This window comes from Hippocampus bargibanti, linkage group LG11 (assembly GCF_051943395.1).
Source record: "Hippocampus bargibanti isolate YZ-2025 linkage group LG11, ASM5194339v1, whole genome shotgun sequence".
In the NCBI taxonomy this organism is placed as follows: Eukaryota; Metazoa; Chordata; class Actinopteri; order Syngnathiformes; family Syngnathidae; genus Hippocampus; species Hippocampus bargibanti.
The window spans coordinates 12967718-12975941 of NC_142744.1; positions in this window are offsets into that span (position 1 = coordinate 12967718).

Consider the following 8224-nt stretch of genomic DNA (forward strand, 5'->3'; position numbering starts at 1 on the left):
AATAAGCAACATTTCTTGAAGCACTGATGGCTTTTTGTTTTCAACATTAGCAACATTGCTCTCAACAATGTTAGCGGCATTTCTTCTTGTTGGCAATACTGCTCGTAATTTGACAGCTAAATTGTTAGCCTTATGGCACAGGTGTCAAAGTCAAGGCCCTGGGGCCAAATCTGGCCCGCAACATCAATTTATTCGGCCTGCTAAAGCAAATCAACCTTTTTTTTTTTTTTTTTTTTTTTTTTTCGGTTTTCTTCAGTGTCTCTCCTTTTTGCTTGATTATTTCTTAATCCGTTCTATGTTATTTGGAAATATTTTCTATGATTCATAGTTTATCTTTTGTATATCCCTGCTTTATATTATTGTGGTTTTCACGTTTTCTGTGATCCTGATTCATCTATAGCACAGGTGTCAAAGTTGAGGCCCGGGGCCCAAATTTGGCCCACTACATCATTTTATTCGGGCCGCAAAAGCAAATGAAGCATGTCAAGTGCCATGATGCTTGCTAAAGTCCGAACCAAAATGTCTAATTGTCCCATGTTAACCATAATTATTTATGTTTGTGTCCTGCGGAAAAAAAACATAAATATTTCACATGCTTTCCCCAGGGTATAATTTTAGCAATACAGCTAGAACTACTGTATTCTGGGACCAAATCTATCTTGAACATGCAAAATGTCTGACAAAGTCACGATGTGTGCAGTATAATAGTTGTCTAAATGGCCTTTATTTTTAATTAGATTGATGATTATAATGTCATGTAAGCTACTCATTTTCAAAGTGTGAGGATGCCTACAGACAATGCCAGTGTGTTATCTGAGACACCGTGTAACAGCCGCCAAATTTCTAATGGTTCAAGCGTTTCCATCCTAAGGAGAACGCAAAGTAAGGAAGAGCCATAGACGACCTACGAGAGGTAGGTCACATGTCAACAGCTTGGAAGCAGATGTCTGGACCAGGTGATGTCACCTGGGAAGGCGACAACGCCATCTGCCTCATTACTGTAGTGGAAAGATCATCCCGTTAGCAATTAGCATTAGGGTGCAGTCGTTTACAGTGGAATTTTGATGTTTCTCGTAACAGCCTTAGTGTTCCATTTTGTTGTAAATACAAATGTTTGGTGACCTTGCATGTCATTACTACTGTCATTGACCAAAAGTTGATGATAAAACAAATGTTTCAAAATACCTGGAGTAAAACGGCTGCGATGCAGGCAGAATATGAATGGAAGTGTTTGGAGGGTCATAACCAGGCCAACAAAATTGTTTGTAAACAGCGAGCAGCTTAACTAAAACTAAAATGGTGTTCATGTGTGAAGGAAGTTGACTTGATGGAAAGTGAAGAAGAGCATGGGAGGAGGGTCACAGGGTTTCGTCTGAACTCTGAGGATGTTGAGTGATGATTGATGGTGACTTTGCCACCTGCTGAGCATGAATCGTTTCTTCTCCACTGAACACACCGCTTCGACCTTTCAACTTTGCTCGCATCTGTTGCGCTTCCCCACACCTTCTGACACCGTATTCAAGTTTTAGCTTTTCCACATTGGTTCAGGAACCACCACCTGTGCAGGAAATCGTTGCCTTTTCCTGCTATGCACAGACAAACCAACATACATTAAGAGTCAGTGGACGTATTGTTTCATGTGCTTATCAGAATCAGAAAACCTTTATTTGTCCCACAATGGGGAAATTTGCAGTTCACAGCAACAATTATGAGTCAATAAATTGGTGGATTTACTCAAGTCTCTAGAGCACATATGAGGAAAAGTGCTGAAGCAGATGGGAGATGACACGAAAGGCCTAATTTGCCAGGGAATGGCCACATTTTTGTTTGCTCCGCCTACGATGGATATGAAGATGAGTAAATTGCAAAGAGAAAGGCGTAGCTGTGCGCCTTTTTTCACATACTACTAACGTACTTGCCAACACAGGTGCCTACTAGCACTGTACAGTACCCGTACAAGTGATTGACACACAGTGGAAAATTCTATTGAAATACAAACATACTTAAATACTTCTTTACCGTTATACTTTTGCCTTCCAGGATCGCCACAGCAAATCAGTGTCCTCCATCTTCAGAGGTTTGTTTTGGCCAAGCTTTTACGTTAACTAGTAGCTTGCTAAAACTTGCTAAGGGGACTAGATGACAAGATACATGCTTAGAAGTGTGCATACTTATTTGTCTTCGACCAGTTATTATCGGTGACTGCATTTTATAATGTTCTTTCGACTAAAATACTTTCTTGCTACCAAACTTTGTAACTTGACTTGAATTTGAGTCAAGTTCATTCTGCCAGCATGCTAAAGGTCCGCGGAACGTTTTTCCAACTTCGTTACTTGGAGCTATCAATCTTCTTTTTCAATAGCATACTTTTTTACTAGCATGTCATTAACCCCTCGTACATGCTAATGTGCTTACATTCTATTCACGTACAAACTTAGATCATATCTTCTTACAATAGTTGAACAGGGAAAGATGTGCAGAAAAGGCCTTCCTGTTGTTCTCAACTTGGAAAGAGTGAACCAAAATGTGCCCATAACATTCCATAATTCCAATTCCATTTGCTCACAGCACATCCCAATTTTCTCTTATCGGCCTCTGCTGTTTGACATGCAGTCCACAGCCCGATCCCATCCACATACGAGCATCTATCTGCAGCTGCGCATGTACAAGTGATGTATAAAATAACAAAACAAGATTGTGTGTATGTGCAGGTGCCTGTCGGGGTGATGTTCTTTACTGTACTCTCATTTTCATCCTTCTATCCATCTCTCGCTCTACCAGTTCTAGCAATTTTCTACCGTAGTGAAGGCCTGCAGCATTTCAAATAGAGATTGTGACCTCACGAGGATGTTAACATTTTGGAAAATGAGCCAACAGCGGAGCTCCTGCGGAAGCATCCCAAAGCCGTCTCCTCTTTCCATGACAAAGCCTCCCTGAGAATTAGGAGGTACTCTATCACCGGTGTCCGCTTTGATGGCCGTCAAAATGAAAGGCGTTCGCACAGGGACGTCAGGGTGAAAAGGGGTCAGCGGCGCTCTGATATTACAGCACCCTTATATGGGAGCCGCACATCCGCCCGGTGCAAGCTCCCTGATGCTACTTTGATGTCCGTCTCCCCTCCGGGTCACGACCTCATAACTTAAAGAGATTAAAGCTGCACCTATTGAATGACCTTTCAGTAAAGCTATTTTTTTAGCTGCCTAGTATGCTAACTAACGTTGATCTTAGCTACCTTTTAATAATAATAATAATAATAGAAAAGCCGAAATGAAAAGAAGAATACATTTCATTTATAAGCGCCTATCAAAGCTCTCAAGGACACTTTACAGTCACAGGATATTTATCGCACATTTTAATATTTCCAAAATTACACTTTAAAATATTTGGTTTACAAGCATGTGAAGTGCTATGACGTTAGCATTAGTGTTCGCAGTTTTGGAATTTCTAGGCATAACAATCTACTATTTTACTATATCCTGTTTACATGTTTGATTGAGTGAATGTTTGAGATCAAGTGGTCAGAATTCACAATTAATTGATCCCAGCACAAAAGTGTGGGAAAATATCATATTTTATAGATGCCACTAGATGACCGCAAATTAAAGTACTGTTTGACAATACTTGTTTTTCCATTAGCCGAAGCAGCAATTCATTTGCTCACCTGGGTGCCACAGGTGTTTCACATGAGTAATCAGACTGAGTAAAGGTTCACTCGAACGGCCTAAAAGTTTTATTTGGAGGTGTGGACTTCAAAATGTTAGACGCATGTTCAAATAGTTTGATTGTGTTTGTGTCTCCGGGTGTCAAAAGCGGTCCCAGACCACATGTCGCCTTGCTCCCATTTCCAGCCGCACGTGGTCTTTATTTTGGTGGAAAATTAACTCATTTAAAGTGAAAATAGCTTGAGACAAAATTTATAAATGCTCTTAAACATCAGAGGACTGATAAGCTCCAGCTATTTCCTCATTTAGAGCAACCGAGCAGTGCATGATAGGGTAAGGGCATATAGATTTCTTTCTGCTCTCTCCCTGTATGTTACTATATGTACAGTGCTGAACTGCTTATTTCTTTGAAAAAGAGTTTGGGAGATGTGGTTTACAAGGGGAGATCGCTCGATAAGTGGTGCACAGAATGGACGGATGGATGGAAGTGGTTTTTCATTTTAGCAATGGTCCCATGTGGGAAACTGGAATGCTTGCCGAATGTCAAGCTAACATGCTATTGCTAACCTCAGCTTGGTCTGTAGCAGAGGTGTCAAATTATTTTTTGTCACTGAGCCACATTGAAGTGAACGTTTTTCTTGGAGGGCCGATATGACTGTCAAATATTTAAAAGAGTCACGAAAAATGATTGGATCTACGAAGTTACTGTAAATGAGGGGTTTGGTAATGCGTACAATATCTCTCATTTATGATGTATGAAAAGTTGGAATTTTGGTCCACATTTTAGGAATCTTGGTAGTAGTAGACATGTTTGATTTGCTTTTCACGGGCCACATAAAATGATGTGGTGGGCCTGATTTAGCGCCCCGGCCTCTAGTTTGACACCTGCGGTCACTGGTTTTGTTAATGTAGATAGAAAACCCATACTGTCAACTTTTCACACATTGCTAGCTGTGTTTTGGTTTCGTATATAGTTAGAATTATAAAACACAAAATTATAATCTGTCAGGTTAAATTTTTGTTTCAGTGTGTGTTTGTGTGTATAAATATTCCCACTCCAACCCAATGGCTCCCGAAAGGTCCGTATTTTAGATTTGGGGGACTCTATAGAGTCAAATACCCCCACTTGACTGTATAGAGTCATACATTCCTTCACCCACAACCATTATATCACAAATTTTGTATCCACTTCTGGAACTGTCGTCACCCTTAGATGCGGTAGCATATCAACCGTGGAGATGGAAAAGGTGTGTTCCAGGCGCGAGCAACCGGTTATTACCAGATTGCCCTATAACCGCTCGATGATATTGATATATATATATATATATATATATATATATATATATATATATATATATATATATATATATATATATATATATATGATATATTTCGCAATATATGATATATATTTGTTACATGAAGCAAAACACCCATAATGTGAGCTTGTTAGTGAAATGTAGGCTATCTTGATGATAACGGTTTTTAAATGGTAGTTCTGAGACACTATCATTGTGGTTTCTTGCAATTTAAATTTAGTACTCTATCTTGTAATTATGACTTGGTATCTTCACTTTTTTTCGGGGGGGTTGCTTTGCCTTGCATTTTATTGGAATATTTAGTCAGCTTTAAAAGGAATGAGTTAGTGATTCCCAACACAGCCCAAGTTTGGCTTGTCGTTGGTCACTTGTGTGGTTGTTGCCATTGTTGCCAGGCAACCGTTAATGTCAAGGTGAAGATAGTACGTGCAAGCGGAATGCTGCAAATCCCCCCTCAAATCCTCACTGACTTTTTGATTCGGGCTCTCCAGGCCTCACTCTCGATGCTCACAGCCTTCCGTCATGTTACTGGTTGGGGCGGGTGGGGGGCTCATTGTGAGGTGTGAACCCACGTGATGGGCCAGAGTGACCAACAGCGCACCCGCATGAATTACTTTACCTTTGTTGACCTTCAATTTCACCTTCATGGGTGCTCACGAGACATATCATTAGGTATGCTTGCTATTGAGACCCAATGGAAATATTTCTATCATCTAAATGGAACAAAAATAAATTATAATGAATCCATTTAATTTAGGGCAATGACTTTTCAGGAAAAACGTGCACCTGTTGCTGAAACAGATTTCTTAATGTCGAACTGTATTTTTTTAATTTGTTGCTTTATTATAAAATTCTGATGCAAAATTAAGAGGCAAATGTAAATCCGGGCCCCCCCAAAAAAAACGTGAAAATTGTACTTGTAGCTCTAATTAAAATATTTGAAAAATGTGTTTAATAGTGTAATCAAAAATAGGATTCCTCAAATAAAATCACTATACAAGTAAATTAAATATCAAATTAACTCATTCACTGCCATTCCCGAATTTATTCGGGAATTGAAGATATGACCCGAATTTGTTCGGGTTTTTTTTTCTTGTTTGGGTGCTGATAAAGCGCTCGTCAAACCTCTGGCAATGTATTTTTCCCTTCCACAAGAGGGAATTATTCCCTTTTTTTCAATGTGAGTGGTTTGTTCCAGCTTCAGCTGTTGTTAACGCATTGGATAAATCAATGTGTATGGATTGTAATGTATTTTGTACAGCTGCCCCCATTTCAAGATCAGGTAACTGCAGAACCATATAACTTGGGAATTAACTCTTTTCTGATGAAAAAAGAGAGTCTCAGGTTTCTTACGCTGAATTGAATGTTTATGTAGTCCAAAAATTCAATATTCTGTGGGTCCTGCCATTTTAGTGAAAATGACAAAAACCCTGATACTGGAGTGAACACATGTATTTGCCAATCGTCTTGCAGTGAATAAGTTCATATCTACCTATATTTTTTAATGTTATTTATTTATTATGAAACCCTTATGTAAAATTGAGAGACAAATTTGAATCCAGGCAAAAAATACAAACAAAGACAATTGAAAAATTGTACTTGTAGCTCTGATTAAAATATTTTGTGTTTACCAGTTTAATCTAAAATATTCTTCCTAAAATATCATCACTATACAGGTGAATTGTATCTCAAATTAATTTAAATGTGACCAAAAAAAAACAATTAAATAAATGGAATCGTGTCTGTCCAATACAAGAAAAGAAGGAATAAAATGTAATAATGTTTTTATAAATGAATAACATTTGCAGAGCAGAAAAGGTCATGAAATAAACAATGAATTTGTTTAGTATTGAACACATAACATTTTAACAAGCTTTTTAATTGGCTTTGGCTTTTTTTTTCATTCTCGATCGAACGTCTGCTCGAGTTCTTCCAGAATGCATATGATGAGCCCTAATAATGTCGAAGCCTGCCTCTCAATGTATATTTTCTTGATTAACAAGGGTGCTAAAAGCGAACACAGCAGCTTGTTTATGTAGACAATCTAGTTTTAGGCATTTTCATTTGTCTCACGGCTCTTTTGGCTCCACGTTCAGGGAAAGAAAGACTCAATTAAAGCGGCCTGCAGCCACCGGGTCGCTGACTTCATCTCGCTTTACGTCGGGCCCGGAGGCAATTCATTTTGTTCCATTGTATTGTATTCAATATGTCAGTGTGCCGGCGTGCCAAAAAGACACAAAGCCAGCCAGACCGACGCATGACTGCGCACGTCATGTGCCCAACATGAATGTGTATGATAAAAGATGCAATTCCACCTTTTGAAACTAGCTTTTCTCAAAGACCCTGTGAAAAAAATGGGAAAATCTATCCAGAAAGTGAACAATACTGTACTCTGACAGCTGCACAATGTAGCGCACGATGGCTAACACCAACAAGCAGGATCTAACGCGAGTCTTACTACATTCATTTTCGCACCTTTGCTAGCTAGTAAAATTGTTAGCATCCCTTCTGGCATCATTTTTGGGACTATGTTTAACATCGCTAGGAGTGTAACTGCTTTTATGCTAAAATTAATTGCTGTATTTTCTGATGTATAAGGCGCACCTGAGTATAAGGCACACTCACAACGAATGATGTTTTTTAAAACATTTTCCATGTACAAGATGCACCGGACTATAAGGTGCACCTTCAATAAATGGAAGAAGTTTTCCAAATGTTTACCACATTATAAGGCGCTACAGTAGAGGCTGGGATTACGCACTACTTCTTCTACAGGGGAAAATGGAGTCAATGGCAGTTGACAGTAGTTGAGAGACCTCTTGTGGCTCAATATGACTCCACATATAAGGCGCACCTACGTATGAAGCGCAGGGTCATCTTTTGAAAAAAAATCAAGGCCTTTCGATTCGCTTTATCCACCGGAAGATACGGCACTGGGTTTCCTTGCAGCCGTGCTTGCCAAATAAAAGGGATTACTGAACGCAACCTGAATAAACAGGGCGTGTCGAATTAATAACTGTATTATGCCTGTGTCTTGTGTTGTTTTGTTTTGTTTTTTTAACGTCAAGATGGTGCTGCAAAAGTAGCTGCATTTACAGCAGCTCCTATATTTTGTTCTTCTACTTTTCCCGTTCCTAACTTTGCTGCTGTGAATTGGGAATTTTTCTCCTTTCTTTTCTCCTCTTCACATTAAATGTAATGGCAGGTGTAACAACCTGTTTGAAATAAATCACATCACATAGT